Below are 17,970 nucleotides of genomic sequence, written 5' to 3'. Positions count from 1 at the left end.
TGTATTTATATGCATATATATTTTTGTATTTATATGCATATATATTTTTTGTATTTATATGCATATATATTTTTGTATTTATATGCATATATATTTTTTTGTATTTATATGCATATAAATTTTTGTATTTATATCATATATATTTTTTGTATTTATATGCATATATATTTTTTGTATTTATATGCATATATATTTTAAGAATAATAAAAGAAAAAAAGGCTACCAACCTGTGAGGGTGTGGCAGAGGGCATGGGTAGGGTTGAAAGGAGGGGACATGGGAGAGGTTTGAGGAAAAACAGGTAAGGGGGGAAAATATGGAACACTGCACGAATTTGTGTGTCTTCCTTGTGCAGGGGCCACACTGATCTTCTCCATATCGTTCAATTTTAATATGTGTGCTACTGAAGCAAGCACATTACACATTCTTCCCATAATGTTTTAAATAAATTTACCATTCTCTGTTGGGCCTCATTGGGTTCTGTTGATATAAATCCTGGGGTTCAGGTAGCCCACAGCCTGGGCTGGGGCCTCGCGGTCCGGCTGAGCTGATGGCAGCTTGTTTGGCGAACCTGACGCTTAAGTCCGGCTTTGCTTTGGTTTGGGTGCTGGGGACTGAACCCAGGCTTACACATGCTAAGCACATGCTAAGCACATGCTCTGCCACTGAGCTCCACCATCACCCCTGGAGTTTCATCTCTAAGCTCATCCACTGCTGGGGGCAATGCAGGCTAAAAATAGAATGGCCATATGACCCAGCTATACCACCGCCACACATATACCCCAAGGCTTCCTCTCCTACCGCAGATACAATCGGTATTTATTGTGGGACGATTCACAATAGCTGGGAAAGGGAACCAGTCTAGATGCCCAGTAACTGACGGATGGAAAAAGGAAAATGTGTTGCATACACACAATAGAGTCTTATTCAGCTGTACAGGGGACCACAATTATGTCATTTACAGGGAAGGCACTAAAACTGGAGATCATCATGCTAAGCATGGCAGTTGAGGCCAGCCACGGAGTTCCAGGCTCCAGGTTCCCAGAAGTGAGAGTGACTGAGGAAGGAAGAAACTTGACACTGGCCTTTGGCTTCATCTGCAAGTGCATCACGTGCATACACGTGTGTACACACATACACAGGTGCTATGTGTGTATGGGGCACATAGCACCCGTATACTATACACAGACACACAGACATGCAGAGATCACAGGCTTACCTCTCAGGTGGGGTGAGTGTTGAGTTTGGTTTTGACTTAGATCAAATGTCAACACTGTGTCTTCCTTTGCACACTGGACAGTCTCAGTAGCCATGCTTAGGGGAGAATGCATCAAAGAGGACAACAGAGGTGGAGACCCATAGAGATGGAAAGACAGTCAGAGAGGGGAGAGACACCAGCCGGATAAACGGATGGGACAAAGGTGACATGGAGACAGGAAAGAAGCCTGGGTGGAAGCTGGGCACAGACCTGAGTGAAGCTGGACTCTGCCTTCTCTGTCACGTAGACCTGGGTTCTGTTCCAAACTGACTGGAACTCAAGTCAGAGGGACCAGCCTATGAAAGCCTGGGGGGAGAGAGGCGGTGGGACAGGGAAAGGGAAGGGACTCTGCAGAGACACACAAACACAGAGAGTTTGTGTGTCTGAAAGTAACACACGTGCCCCCATGTCTGTCCATTCTATCCAGCATCTGTCCATGCGTCCATACACTCAACAAAGACAGGGAACCAAAACTGATTTGTGTGGCGCATGGCCTGTGGTTCATCCTTGGGTCCGAAGCCCTCCACTGGGCTCTGTTCTCTTCAAAGGAAACCTTCCTGACTTGGTTGGTCCTTAGTCTTCCACTTGCTTGGTTTTCTGGGTCATCATGCTGGGCTCAAGTAGCCAGATAGGGCTGGGAGGGAGGGAGGGAGAGAGGGAGAGAGGGAAAGCAGGCAAAGGGAAGGGGAAGAGGAAGGAAAATGGTCCATACTTGGTACCCACTTGTAGAGAGCCTTATTGGAGTGCTATGCCACCTGGCCGGAACTTGACATTGACCAAGGTGAAGTTCCGCTCCCAGCCTTTGAGAGGGAATTCCTGTGCTAGCCATAATCCTGCTCCACCTAGGGTGGAGCCCATTGTTCTCCAAGGACCTGCAGTTTCCTGAGGCACCAGTCACCGGCAGAGCAAGCAAACCAGTCCTGCAGACCTGTTTCCAGCCTTTGGGGGAAGGGTCTTCCCCCACCTATATATATATTTGGAGTCCTCCATTAAACCTTGAGCCTTGAACAGGAAATGTGTCCTGGATCCATGTTTCTCTCGCCACTCCGTTTCTATCCCCAGCTTTCCTTCCAGGGAACCTGTTAACCGCGAATGTCGCCCTGGGTGGCTACACCCACTGCCTGTGAGCTGCTCTCCATGTGCCAACCCCGTTCATCTTCCCAGGAGCCTGGTGAGATAAGTGCTCTTAGAATGAACTCACTTTACAGATGGGGAAACCGAGGCACCAAGAGGCCCACCTATGTTCTGTAGCTAATAAGAGGTGATTTCTTCTCCAAGCCTGTGATGCACACACACTCTGGGCTTCCTTGTGCAAGAGGGAGGGTGACAAGGAGGAGTTACTCAATACAGAACAGACATTAAGGGCTATAAGAAGGTTTCTATGTGCATGCATAGCTAATACACATATATGTACACAATGTGCATATGTGTTCATGCCTGTGGATGTGTGGGCATGTATATCTGGGCATCCAGCAGCTTACACACACACACACACACACACACACACACACACACACACACACCTCAGGTGCATTTTTAGCCATACAGGCCTATCTACCCAAGGGTGCACACATAGCACTCACATTCACAAGGACTCATGCACATTGCCACTGCAAATACAAATTGGTGGCCTGTTTGAATTCTTTGCTTAAAGAAAACTTGTGACTGCATTAAAAATGTAGGACACATTGGCCAAATAATTAAAGCGAGGAGTGAGGCAGTGGGACTTCCTGCCACTCTCTCGGGGCCGCCTGAGCTGGGCTGTGCACGGCAAGGCTTTGTCCTATATATCTGAAGAAGAGGCACTTTATTACAGTAATTTATCACCCCCATAAATGTGGCTCCTCGGAAACGCGGAATAATTTGGGAAGAAATATGTTTTAAAAATTAAAAATGCAGTCGGTGTGCCCCCGTCAGGTCTGTGGGGAGGCATCTCGGCAGCTCCGGTAACTGCCCATGTAGCTCTAATACCTACAACTTCCATTATTTAAAGTGTGATTATATTTTTCCTGCTTGGAGCTTTGTCAGCTATAAATAAAAGATAAGGGTGAATTGTTGCGGGGCCTAGTAAGCACTTCCATTATTGGTACTTAAGGGGGCTTGGGGACAGAGGGACCCGGCCGTGGCAGAGCATAGGGAGGCCTGTGGCTGGGCCTGGGCCCTGAGCTGTTGGTGGGGTGGACCTTAGCTCTGGTTGTGTTTTTTTGTGATCCCAGGGTGACAGGACTCCCATGAGCTTCAGCTCTGTTGACTTCATCTGCCTAGAGCATCATGGGAACCACCATAGAGATTGCAACCTAAGGACAGTGGCTTTCTCCAGGATTCCATCTCCCTAGGGACTCCACAGTCACAGGGGCCACCAGGAGAGGAAGGTCCTCCTATAAGAGAAAGGAATCTGTCACCTGAGGCCTTTGCTTTTCCATAATGAGCTGTTTTCAAGTCACCGGCATGGTCCAAGTGAAGAAGGGAACTCAGGACACATGGTGGCTGTGTACCAGACAAAAACGTAGGCTGTGACTCCAGAGTCGGAGTTATTCCAATGATAGATTGTGACAGGGAAGGAAAAAACATCCCTTCTAGAATAACCATATTGGAAAGCATATCTGTTTATTTTGATCAAAGGAGCAAAGAATCAAAATGGAATAGAATGAGAGAAATCTAGAGACAATATTTGTCCCCAGCTTGTATCTCCAAATCGGAAGGCCCCGTGAGTTCACAGAGAGGTGACATTAGCAACACAGCTGTGTTTCTGCTTCCTCAAGCTTCAGTTTGCTAATCTGTAATTTGGGTAGCAGCCCTGGGTCTCAGGGTTGTTATGGCAATTAAGTACAAACAACCTCTGTGATGTGTTGGGCCTGGGGCTCCAGTCACTCTCTCCTCAGTAACACGGGTGAAATGAAGTCAGACGGAATTACACATTCTCGGGTGACTTAGAAATTCACGTCCATGCAAAAGCCTGCACAGAATCTGAAGTGGCTTTCTTCAGAATTGACAAATCTCGAAAGCAACCAAGATAACTCTCAATAGGGCACTGGAAAAACACACTGTGGCTCGACCAGACAGTGGGACGCTGCTCATCAGTAGAAAACAAATGAGCCATAGGAATGTCGAGTTAATGTTTACCATGCATCCAGTTCCAGTCTGAGACTCCATGGTGATGACTGCATAAGTGAGGATGGAGTTAATGTTCCTGAGATGTACACTTAGACCTGCTGAAATGGGGTAAGAGGGAGGGCTCACTCTGTGTGCTACAAATATGTGGACCTGAATTTAGATCTATAGCACTCATGCAAAAGCCAACATGGACGCATGAACTTGTAATCCCAGTGCGGGGGAAGCAGAGTCAGATGGATCACAAAGACCTGTTGGCTAGCCAGCTTAGCTGAATGGGTGAACTCCAGGACCTGTGGATATGAAAGCTAGTTTTAAATTACTAACCTGCCAGAAGTCAGAATCATCCAAGAAGAGAACTTTAATTGAGGAGTTATCTAGATCAGATTGGCCCGTGGGTCTATCTTTGTCTTGACTGGCAATTAATGCAGAAGGACCCAGTCCACTGCGGGCAGCACCACTCCCTAGGTTAAGGGCCTTGGACTGTAGAAGAGTGAATAAGCAGAGAGCAAGCGTGGATGTATTAATTTATCTATGTTCTTGATTGTGGATATGGCATGACCAGTTGTTGGAGCTCCTGCCTTAACTTTCCCTCAGTGATGAACTCAAACCCACAGTTACAAGCCAAATAAACCCTTTACTCCCCTAAACTGCTTATTGTTTTGAGAGACCCTATCTCAGAAGACAAACTCCAACCTCTACACATGTGCAGATATATACATAAACGTGTTTACATATACACCAAGAATGATTACAACAGAAAATTTGCTTAGGTACATTATATATTATGTATTTATGTCTATTGTATAATGTATACTTCTATAATAATGACATTATTATAGTAATAGAAATTAAGCCATGAAAAAGACATGGAGAAAGAATAAATTCAATTACTAATTGAAATAGATAGGTCTAAAAAGGCTCTAATTCTATTATTCCAACTTTATGAAATCCTGGAAGAGACAAAACCATAGTGACAGTAAAATAGTCTGTGACTGTCAGAGGTAGAGGCCAGGGGACTTGGGCAGTGAATCTGATTTGCGTGATGCTATAATGACTACTGCATACCATCGGGGGGTGGGGTGGGGTTACTCATAATGAATATTAAACTTGTATCCATTACTCATTATATGTGTTTGTGACATATAGAACATGCAACCTGGTGGGTAGATCCCACGTACATGGTGGGCTTTAGTTAATGAGAGTGTTTCCATATTGCTTGTCAACTGAAGCAAATGCAACATGTAGTCACAGATTAGTCAGTATAGGAATAGTGGGGTGGTGGCTGGGGGGATGCCTAGGCATTCTGTATACCTCTTGGTTCTTTTCCTGGAAGCCCAAAGCTGTTCTAAAAGTCATCTCTAAGAACTTGAGCTTAAAATGCTTTTGGGCCCTGAGGCAGCTTCACATGTAAAGGTGTTTTGCCGTGCAAGCCTAGCGACTTGAGTTTGATCCCTGATTATATAGAGGTGGAAGGAGAGAACTGACTCCATAAAACTGTGCCCCAGCCATTCCATGTGTACTATGACACTCTGCATTTTGTGCACAGTCACAATGATTAAAAGAAAACCTCCTTTTGTTCAAGCCAACCTACTAAGTAACTAAGTAACTAACTGAGTAATTGACTAACTAACCAAAATCTGCTGTATATGTGTCTGAATCTGTAGAGTGTATGGGTGTGTAGCCATTCCTCTCCGTGTGTATGTGTGTGCATGTGTGTGTTTGTATACCTTCTGTGTGTTGGGATCAGGTGTGTGTGTCTGTGCATCTGGAGGTCAGAGGTTGATAGTGAGTGTCTTACTAAGTTATTGTCCATCTTATTTTTTGAGGCAAGATCTCTCGCTGAACCTGGAGCTCATCAACTTGACAAGGCTGGCTGACTAGTGAGACCCAAGAATCCTTTCTCTCTCTGCCTTCCCAGACCTGGATTCCAGGCACCGCTGAGCCAGTTTTATTTTACGTGGCTGCTGAATCCTAACTCTCATCCTCAGGATTGTGTCACAAGCACATTATCAACTGAACCATTTCCCCAGTCCTAAAATGAAAACACCAAGATATTAATAAATCAGAAAGGCTAGATGGAGGTCAGAACCGGACTTTCCCTCAGGGTTTAGTAGGACAGAGAGCAGGGTTGGAAGACATGTTAGCTATCATCCTGCTCAGGGTTAGTAACCACTGGTTTTTGTTGTTGTTGTTTTTCCTTTTGTTTTGTTTTTGTTTGTTTGCTTAGAGTTTTTTGTTTTGTTTTGTTTTGCTTTGTTTTTTTTTTTTAAAGATTTATTATTTAATATACATAAGAGTACCCTGTTGCTGTCTTCAGACACACCAGAAGAGGGTGTCAGATCCTATTATAGATGGTTGTGAGCCACCATGTGGTAGCTGGGAATTGAACTCAGGACCTCTGGAAGAGCGGCCAGTGCTCTTAACCACTGAACCATCTCTCTCCAGCCCTGCTTTGGTTTTTTGAGACAGGATTTGTTTGTGTAGTCTTGGCTCTACTGGAATCAGCTCTGTAGACCAGGCTGGCCTTGAACTCACAGACATTCACCTGTCTCTGCCTCTCCAGTTCTATGATTGAAGTTGTATTCCACCACCGCCTGGCTTAGTTTTGTTTTATTCTATTAAATCTCTGGGAGAAATTAAGGATTTCCGCAAATACATAAACAGCTCATCATTCTTACGTTGGGCTTTAAGAGACCCGAGGAAGTGGGCGGGAGCAGCGACTTGCTGGAGTGTGGTGAGGGCAGGGCCTTGACTGTGCCTGCTCCCACTCTTCAGTTAGTTGCACTGGGGCATGGGAATTCAGTGGTGTAAACCAATGTTGCTGCGTTAGCCCACATGGAACTGGTCCTGCTTGGCTCTACTTGCTATCCAGTTTTGACACTGTATTGGTAAATAGAGTAAATCTGATATCTGTAGAATATGATAAAGTGAGGGCTGAGCCAATCACTGTGACAAGAGCATGGGGCAGATGAGCTGGCAGTCGGTGAAGGCGTTTGCTAAGAAAAACAGTAATGGCAGAACTTAAGCAGAGGGTAAGAGCTAAAGGGGGCGATGCTGGTGTGAGGGGATTTCACAGAGGAAGGTGATTGTGGCCAGGCTAGATCACAGAGTTACTTGTGGTGGCAGAGAAAGGCTTCTCATTCTTGTCCCCTTCCTGTCACCTGCTCATGAATGAATTCATTTCTATTGAGTGTCACATGCTCTGAACACTGCGATCAAAGGTTTCCTTCCTGTGCACATGTGTGGGGTGACCCACCACGCACTGAGCATGTCTGCTAAGTGCAAGCACATGTCTTGATGAATCAGCAGCCCTCGTGGAGCTCAATGTACAGCCATGTACTACCCATAGGGCAGTGGCTCAACATCTCCATATTTCTGTTTTCTTGGCTGTGAAATGGAGGAATAGAACAGCAGTCACCTAACGTGTCAAGATGACATGAAAAGGTAGCATGCAAAGTGCATAGGTGTTATAAGGTCACACCTTAACCCCATATAGAGATAAAGATTAAACTTAAAGACTTGCATGTCAGGCAACTTCTGGGTCCTTTAGCAGGGTAACTTGAAGTGTGTGTGTGTGTGTGTGTGTGTGTGTGTGTGTGTGCGTGTATGTGTGTGTGTGTGTATACTGTGCATGTGTGTGCATGTGTTTGTGTACCCATATGGTGTATGTGCATGAATGTGTGCCTGTGCATGTCTGTGCATGAGTGCATGCATGTGTGCACATGTATGTGCATGTATGTGGTTGCATGGTTCTTGAGTTTCTAAGATTTATTATTATACATAAGTACACTGTAGCTGTCTTCAGACACACCAGAAGAGAGCATCAGATCTCTTTTACAGATGGTTGTGAGCCACCATGTGGTTGCTGGGATTTGAACTCAGGACCTTTGGAAGAACAGTTAGTGCTCTTACCCACTGAGCCATCTCTCCAGCCCTAGTGTGAACTTTTTAGATGACAAAGTCACTTCTCAATGTCAAAAGATTAGACGTGGCTGGTGATGCAATGGACCCACTCTCCAACTAGGTTTCTGCCCTTGTGTCTATTTACCTTCTCGGCTGTGTATAGCTGCTACAGTGCATTGAACCATAACAGCAGTTATTCTGGAAAGTGAAATTTGGAGGTTGGCACCTGACTAAGGAGTCCCAGGTCCCACAGGTCAGCTGGCAGAGCCCAGAGCTTGTCTCCACTACAGGTCTGTTCTCTCCCCATGACTTGACTGGTCCTTGGCCTCTCACTCTTTGGGGTCTTGCCTGGCCCCCAGACTTACAGGTCAGAGTTTCCCTGGAAAACCCCAAGCGTCATCACCTTCTTCCTCCTGATTCTGTGGTGGAGAGACAGAATTAGAATTTGCCTCATGGTGCAAAGTTGTGGCAATGGCTACAGAAGAATAACTTTCAACTTCTAGGAATCAACCCTGACAATCAGATAGGGCAAGGACTGAGTCATTGGCAAAGGCCACATCAGTGGAGATTTCAATCAGGGGTGTGTGTGTGTGTGTGTGTGTGTAGGGGATGCAGAGGCCTCTGGTTCCACTTCCTCCCTGGGAGGCCCAGACCCTTCAATACTGTTTCCGTACTGAGTTGGGAAGGAAGCACTCACCCAGCAGGTGACAATCCAGGCCAGCTGAGGTCCTAAAATATCACAGCTGTGAGAACCCAGAATTTTGTTTTGCAGATGATAAAACTATTCAGAGAAATCAAGGGACTTGTCCAACTCTCCCAGGCAAGCTTAAAAAATAGTTGGGCCTTCAACTCGGGACTCCCGAAAGATCACCACATGGCTCCCAGGAGGTGTTCTTTCCCGAGTCCCGAGCCTCTGTCACTGTCCTGATGCTCAAATGATCATGGACAAAAAGGGGAGACCACAGTTGGAACTCAGTCAACGCCCATGTTTGAGCAGGTCCTGCAGCATGGAGCGGTCAACCTTTGTGCTTCTGGACGGCTCCCAACGTCCCTTTTCTAAGACCCGACTCCTCTATGTGAAGCGCTGGGACCATATCTGTCTCCCTCTCTCCGATCTCTTGATAACAGTTGGTTATACTTGAAATGGACCTAGACTGCAGCTGTGCCATTGGCCACAGGGCTGTGCTCAGCTCTGGCTGGGCCATGCTAACATCCTGGGGGGCGAGGGGGGCAGTGCCCCAGAAGTACCTCAGCCACTCAGTCTAGAGTCGATGCAGCTCCACCTGACCTCCCTCCTTCCCAGAGTTTTCTGGAAGGCTGGAACCTAAATTGTTCTTTGGTCCATTCTCTGCTCCCCAGAACAGTAGAGCTGCCCCCTCCCAGTCCCTGCTTCCTGCTAACTCCTCTTGGGCTCAACTCCTCACAGCAGCCAGCCACACTCACAGTATCTTCCTGGAACAACTACATCAATGACAGGGACACAGTGGACAGCGGTTGTCAGATGTACCATACACATGAAAAATGTCAGGGGTCAGGGCTGGTTTCAAAGAGACATGATGGGGGGGGGGGACAGAGCTTTTCCAGAATGTGAACCCTGGGTCAGACTGTCTGCTATTGAGTGGCATCTCTGCCCTTACTGGGAACCAAGAGGTAACCTCTGCCTACTTTAGTGTTTGTTCTTCTTGTTGTTGTTTCTGTTTTTATCATTTTATTTGTGTTTATTTATTTATTGTCATGTGCTTTGGTGTTTTGCCTGCATGCATGTCTGTGTGAGGATGCCAAATCTTCTGGAACTAGAGTTACAGACAGTTGTGAACTGCCATGTGAATTCTGGGAATTGAACCCAGGACTTCTGGAAGAGCATTTTGTGCTCTTAACTGCTGAGCTACCTTTCCAGTATTTATTTATTTACCTACTTATTTATTTATTTATTTATTTATTTATTTATTTATTTATTTTAAGACAAGGCCTCTCCATGTGGCCCTGGCTGCCTGGCACTTGCTCTGCAGACCAGAGTCTGCCTCTGTATCTTCACTGGTGAGGTGGAGGTTGGTGAGAACTGCCGTGTAGGCGGTCCTGAGGATAGAAGGGAATGATGTGCATAAAAACGCTTCACCAGCAAGTGTTGATAACTTTTTATTGTCCGCAGTGACTCAGACCCATAAAAACCTTCTCCTAAACTCCTTGCGCAGGCGCTCAGGGCTCGCCAGAAAAGCCCTGACAGAAATCCAAGAGCTACCTCCGATCCCACTTCGGACACACCGCTCCCAGCAATCCCCTGGTGCCTGGTAGATGGCCCTACTGGTTCTGTTCTGGCCATTGTTCCTCTTTCTGAATTTGTGACCTATACCTCGCTCTTTCCTGGCCCCAGCTACAAGGCCCTCTCTGCCTTCCAACTCCTCCAAAGGGGCCTCCCTTACCCACTCCTTCAGGAAAGTGTTTAAGTGTCATCTATCTGTGCCAGGCCTGTTCCTCACCACCTCAGTGATGGCTGAGCTGTAGCGTATGAGGCCTTTTCTAGTCCCCTGCCTCCTGCTGCCTCAGGCCCTTTGCACATGCTGTGCCATCTGCTTACACAGCTCTTCTGCCATCCCTTAACTGACTCTCCCGATCTTCCAGGCCCAGTTCAAAGACACCTTTGATCCTCCTGTAGTCGAGCACAGGTCCCTTTTGTTCTTCATATACATCCTGTTTCTCCTTTTGAGACTTAATGGGGTTAATTGTCTGTGAAGTTGGCTTGATTTTTATCTGTCTCTAATCTTAAACATACTCGCCATAAGGACAAGGCCTTGAATGTCCTGCCTGCCACTTAACCTCCCTGTAGCCAGCACAAGGTCCTTGTGAATGAATGAATGGATGAATGAATGAATGAATGAATGAACAAGTGCCCGAAACTTAGCATTCAGTAGGGCATGGTCCAAAGGCTGCTTTTGTCTGTTCCTGAAGCCCACATACACCTCTTGCAATGACACTGTCACCATGGTGACAAACTTGTCAGCATCCTACAAATTCCTATCTCTCTGTCTCTTCACTTCAGAACATAGTTACTCTGTGTGAGCAATAGGCCAGTAATGTATATGTCACTCAAGCTGAAGGACAGCCACCCTCTTTCCCAGGATGGATCTAGCCATGTTTGGTTTCATGAGGACGCTATAATCCTAGTATAATGGGGGTCTGGTTTCAGAACACCTCCTCCCTCCATCTATGCATGTGAAATAGTGTGTTTTTGTGAATGTTCTGGAACAACAACAAAAATACCCAATAAATAGTAACTATTTGCTAAGTATTGGCTAAATCAACTAGTATTACCATAGTAACTATTAAACTGTTGGGCAAATAACCAGTACTCCAATTCAGAGTTTAACAAGAAAACTTGAGCTCTCTGGGTCATAGAAAGAGCCTCGCTGGGGACCCACAGGAAGAGAGAACAGGGAGGGAACAAGTTCAGGAGACAGGGGAGCCCACCAGCCTGCCTTTCAGCATCACTGAGGAATGAGAAAAACTGTTCTACAAGTTCAGCCTGAGTCAATGGACTCGCTGTGTCCCATGTGGGAGGTGATCCTAAAGTGTGGCACTGGTGTCTGGTGAGGTCTCTTTTTGACACAGGCTGACATGTCCCATGGGATACAAGGCTAGCACACCAGCTCTCCCCCTCTCCATACGAGGCTGTCATAGGGGACCCACCCGCATGGCCTCATTGAATTTCAATGACCTCTCTGAGTCGCCACCTCCGGATGCCATCTGGTCATGGGTTCCAACATACGAAATGTGTGGCCTGGGTGATGGGCCTCACGAAACACATAGTCAGATTCATCCTAGAGAAGAGGTGGTTCAGCTGTGTCCAGGGTGTGGCTGGTAAGGCCTGTAGAGTTTGGGCGAGCACTGACCATGTAGACAGAGTGTGCGCTGCTAAGCCAGCTCTCTCAGCATGACCCAGAGCCTCGCTTTGCTTCTGCCAGTTCCCGTGGTATAAGTGTTCTCTCCATGACTCCTGTGCTCATTTCAGAGGGGCGTACGTCAGGGGATGCAAAGCCAGGAAGACAACCAGCTCCAGCATGGCCCACTGAGAAGCAAAGGCTCAGAGGAGCTGGCAAAAATGATGCATTGGCTGGTGGTATAGCCTGGACTGGTGGTATAGCCTGGGCTAGTATGAAGGGGGGAGTCAGTAACCCTGATGCACCGCAGGAAGCACAGGCATAGGCAGGCAGCTCGCTGTGAAGGGATCACAAGAGACAGCAAGCTTGGGGCCAAAGGCTGCAGGGAGCTGGAAGCCAGCCTTATGGAAGATGAACTGTATAGATGGGCCAAGGGGGTGTGGCCTAAGAGAGGAGGGGGAACAGCGTGTACAAGGGTCAAAGAGGCGAAAGTTCTGTAGGACATTCAACTAGTGGGGGGTGGGGGGGAAGCAAGGAGTGGGAGGAAAGGAGAGAGGGTCAGAGGCCGCCAGAGGGAGCGGGAGCTATCCGAGACTCTAGAGCGAAGGGATATTTGGAGCTGATAGCCCCACTCACTGGATCATTCTAGATTTTCTAGGTCAAGATGAGGCAGGGGCCCAGTTAAAAATACCCACACAGAAGGCCCTGAGGAGATGGCTTAGAGGATAAAGTGCTTGCTGAACAAGCCTGAGGACCTGTGTTCTGATCCCCAGGGCCAGAGTAATCCCAACACAGGGGCAGAGAAAGCATGATGCCGGGCAATCAGTGGCTAGCAGTCGGTCCAGGTAAAGCAGCAAGCTCCAGATAAATAAGGTGAAGTGATTAAAGAAAGGCATCCTGATGTTAAACTCTGACCCCACCCCCACATTCCCATGACCAGGTGAGTACACCTGCACACACGCATACCACACACACAAAACGGCCATCCACACAACTGCAAGTATTTCAGGAGGAGACAAGACAAGGGGCATGAGTTAGAAAGAACGGAGACAGTGCCAAGACATATTTCAGAGGAAAGATGTGGAGGGGGACAAACAATGACAAGGGATACTGGTGGGAACCCAGACTGATGCTGGTGCCATTGCCAATGGGGAGAAAGCTAGGGAAACGTAAATCTGAGGTGGGGAGAGCATCCTGGGCAATGTTTTATAAACTCCATGTTTCTTCACTAGGGGCCTCCCCATCTCAGGCATCCTAGTGGGAGGAAAGGTCAGACAGCACTTGCAGAATAAATGATGCTGATGAGAACCAGCACAAGCCCAGTGCCAGCCAAGGACACGGGGACCCTTGTTGAAGCTTCACGGACATGGGAGGTGGCTCAGCAGGTAACGATGCTTGCTGCCCGGCCTGGCAACCTGAGTTCAGTCCCCAGAACTGACACAATGGAGGAAGAGACCTGACCCCTGTGAGGTGTCCTCTGACTTCCACATGCTAGTTATGGTACACATGGCCCACCTCCAGCCACATATACACACATACATACACACACACACATACATACACACACATATACATACATGCATACATACAAAAATAAATACATAAATAGACACGATAAACTTGAAAAGTGCCATTCAAGATAGTGATACCAACGTAATAAACCAAGTGTAGAGCTACACAGGTCACAGGTCCCTGAAGTTACTTCTGACTAAGGGCAATTATTTTCCCAGCACCTCTTGCAGCTCAGCAGTCATGTGGACGCCATTTAGTAGACAGTATCTGCCAGCATGGAATCAGGTGAGGAGGCTAAAGACGAAGGGTGAGACGGAGAAAGAGAGAAGCCGTCTTCACAGCTATAAAATGCTTTTAGAGGTCAGTAGAGAGGACTCGGGGAAAGGAAAGTAGGAGACAGAGTGTGGAAATGCCCACGACTGATGATGTGTCCATCCCTGTTGGGCTCTGTGCTGAGAGGTTGGGGACACACTTGTGTGTGGTTGGGGAGGGGCAGCCCCTTGGGGGATGGCCTTCCCAAACTTACATACACTGAATCACCTAGGGCTCTTGTGAAATGGCTCTGATCCAGGGTGGACCCTAAGATGACACATTTCTGACAAGCTTTCCAGAGAGGCCAATCCTCTGTTCTAAGTAGGCTCTAGGGCAGTGGCTTTTCAAATCAGCTTTCCCAGTGGAAAGATCCGGAAAGCCTAACCAACAAGCTCCTCTACCCCATCCGATGAAATCAGAGACTCCAGGAGGCCAGCCAAGGCCCTGGGAAGTTTTTAAATTCTAAAGATGAGTCTAACACATGACTCAAGACAAGGATTATTCCTAAGGGGTCTGGAGCGCCATCAATGCTGCATAGACCATTTCTTCTCTTATAAGCCTTACATGTGCATGGTTACACATTTTTCTTTATCAAAATTTTATCCCTTTTTTCTTTATTTATTGTTATTGCATATGTGTATGACTACAAGCACATCCCATGTGTGTAAGTGGGAGACAGAGGACAACTTTTGGGGGGGTCAGGTCTCTTCTTTCACGATGGGTCCTAGGAGAACAAACCCACTCAGTTACTACCTTGCTTGTCCTAAAACTGCTTTTCTTAGGATTTAGCATTGACTGCAATGCACAGATCTGGACATCTTCATTATCATTCTTCTTTGTGTTGTTGCTATTTTTTAAAGTAAGAGCCATGTTGGAATGAAAGAATGGAGTGCAGAAAGACAGAGCAGTGGAGCCATTGAGTGTGACAATATAGTGGTGGCCACGTGACATTTTACGTCCATCTAAACCCATAAAGCCACCAAGAGTGAACCCTAAGCTAATCTATGGACTTTGGGTGATAAAGATGTGTTGACGTAGGCTCATCAACATCAACAAATACACCACTATGATAGGACACTGATAATGGAGGAGACTGGAGAGGGTCACAGAGTGGATGGGGAAACCTTCCCTTCTCATCGGGTTTACTTGAACCCAAAACACTAACATACAAAATCCATTTTAAAAGTAAAGGAGAGGGGAGGGTTAGTGAAGGCTAACTTGGCCCAGCCCTGTGAACAGTGACTCTAGTTCACCCCCATTTCACAAACAAGGGGTCTGGATTCCAAGGGGTCAGAAACCATCCTGTGATGACACTTGGTGGAGACAGTTTGAAATATTCTTGTATACTATTTTATAGTATGGAGCTCTCTATAATGTTCTGCATGTGTGGTGTGGTGGATGCGTAGATGCATGCACTCAAGAGACCAGAGGAAGACGTTGGGTATCCTCGTCTATTACTCATTACCTTCTTCCCTTAAGACAGCATCTCTCACTGGGCCTGAAGCTCAGCTGGTAGGCAACGAGCCCCAAGGATGCTCCTGTCTCAACCCCCACAGCTCAGGGGTTACCGGAGCTTGCAACTAAGCCTGGCTTTTTCCCATAGGTTCTAGGGATTGGAATTCAGCCCTCACACTTTTGATGCTGTCTCTCCTGCCCCTATGACCTGATAACATTAAACCATTAAACAAACAAACAAACAAACAAACAAACAAACAATCAGCCAAGCAGTAGAGTGGCACCCTTTGTCTTTAATCGCAGCAATCAGGAGGTAGAGGCAGTCGGATCTCTGAGTAGGAGGCCAGCCTGGTCTACAGAGTGAGTTCCAAGACAGCCAGGGCTACACAGAGAAACCTGGTCTCAAAACAAACAAACAAGCAAACAAAAACCCAAACAGATTAAAGGACTCTCCATAGAGACTTAGGAGCTCTGTGCTGAAACTCTGTCTATATTTTCATCCCCCCACCTCCCTGGTCCTATTCACCAGGCAGCTTGGAAAACACTGTTATCATGGCCAGTGATAAGATTGTGGAGTATGGTTTTATTATCAACAGTTATTCTTTCCTTTCCCTGTAAGAGAACTATGCAGCCCCACCCTTTCCCTGTTTATGGAGGCAAGCATATAGTTCTCTGCATTGTGGCAGAGCACAACAGTGGGTGAGAAAGTGAGAGACGTGGCCTGGAGAGCCTGGGACAGCTTTGGATACAGTTGCACGATTCAGCCTGCTCCTACACCGGTCAGTCTCATGCACGCCTCTCTTTGCCTTTAGAAGGATATGCCCCCAGAAGAACTATGACTTCAGCTCTAGGGCCACGGCTAAAATGCTAAGTCCTTGTAAAAACCAAAGGTCTGTTACTATAAACTCTTAAGATGAGTGGTGATCGGTACCCAGTAGAGCTGGCTAATACAAGACTTATTTGGAATATCACGTAGCAGTAGTGACATCTTTGAATGTGTGAATCCTCCTACTGTCGTCTGTCAGCTCATCCTAACCAAAATAACTTTAAGTCAGAGAGTACAGTCAGCATTTTGGGGATGGGTACACTGAAGCTCACATTGAGACGGAGGCTTGCCAAGAGTCCCCCTTCTAGGAATGGCCAAACCACTGTTATCCCTTATTCCAAAGTCTTCCATCCCACGTGTGAGTCTTTTCCTATCCACCCCCCCCCCCCTTCTCCTGGCATCAGCCTCAAGTACAACCTGTTGGTTGACACAGACATATGCAATATTTAATTCACTTTAATTAAAATATATTTTAGTGGAATTTTTTTCCAGAGACATAACTCATTTTGATGGGAACCCATTGGATTTTAATGGGAAACCTATTAGGGGAACATATTGTGATCTTTAATGAAGCCGGGCTGCACGAAGAACCACCTACAGGTAATTAGAAGTCTTCCAGGCCCTTGGGGAATAAGGTGCAATGAACTTGGGTTTGTTTAAGACAATTAGTGCAGACAATGATCTGGGAACGAATTAAATGGCCCTTGATTAGGAGCAGCTGTGCAGGTGATGTCCTCAGGAAAACGGGACAGGCAAGCTGGCTTCTGAGAGTGTGATTATTAGTGCTTATCTGTTTGTATTGGCAGCTGGCACATACCCGGGCCTGGCAGTTTGATCAGGTGGCTCCTTCCAGCTCCACCTCTCCTGCCACCTATGTGTCCTCAGTGATACCTGTTCCTTCTGGGTCTTCCAAACATCCCAAGGGACCAGGTGGGCTCTAGTGACAGATGGGCACGTTGGTATTGGCAGAGCTGGGAACTTTATGATGTTCACACTGGCAGATGTCCTCACACGGGTGGCTGCTACTGTGATAGGTAGGCAGGTAGTCCCAGTGTTCAAAGACAATGATTCTAACCTAGCTAACATGAGCACTTCTGTGTGGGCATTTAGACGTGCATGCATACAGATTTACCTTTGCTACTGTTGGTGTCTCTGTAACTCTAAAGAGAGACTGCTCCTGGTCTGGGGCATGCCACACTGGAAGACTGACACTGGGAGTCATAAGTTGTGCCTGCTCCTCCACAGTGCTGGGTATTTTATGATGTTAAGACAGTTTATAGACAGATGGAAAGACTGTTCAGAGGGACACCTAGATTGAACATGGATAGGGGTTGACAAGAAGATCCCTCTATAAAGACAGGAATTGAGCTTAGAAAAATTATGCAGAGATAGAGGTAAGGATACCCCCAAGACATGGTGGATGTGGCCATCATGGAAAAACTGGTGACCTATGCTTCTAGGAAGGGCACTCTGCACAGGTAGCCCTGGGCTTCCATCATTGCCAGAATATGTGCTTTGATAGGTGATGTGTCTGCAACAGGAAAGGATGAATCCTAGGTAAGACTGGATCTTTTGCCAGGTGTGGTGGCATACCCCCATAGTCCCTGCATTCCGGAGGTACAAGCAGGAGGATCAGGAGTTCAGGGCCGTCACTGGTGACATAACAAGTTCTTCAATGGCCAGGGAAGAGTCTCCACACAGGCTTCTGACATTTTAA

General features: G+C 46.8%; 1 non-coding gene across 1 annotated transcript; it reads right to left on the bottom strand.

Annotated features, from left to right (window-relative positions):
• Positions 1-308: 308 nt before the first annotated feature.
• LOC127686486 (U6 spliceosomal RNA) lies at positions 309-414 on the bottom strand. Its single transcript, XR_007978115.1, has one exon. It is a non-coding gene; the product is annotated as a U6 spliceosomal RNA (small nuclear RNA).
• Between the last annotated feature and the right edge of the window lie 17,556 nt (positions 415-17,970).

The sequence above is a fragment of the Apodemus sylvaticus genome, chromosome 5 (assembly GCF_947179515.1).
Source record: "Apodemus sylvaticus chromosome 5, mApoSyl1.1, whole genome shotgun sequence".
Classification (NCBI taxonomy): Eukaryota; Metazoa; Chordata; class Mammalia; order Rodentia; family Muridae; genus Apodemus; species Apodemus sylvaticus.
Note: the sequence above shows the minus strand (reverse complement) of the source record. Positions and strands in the feature narration are given on the sequence as shown.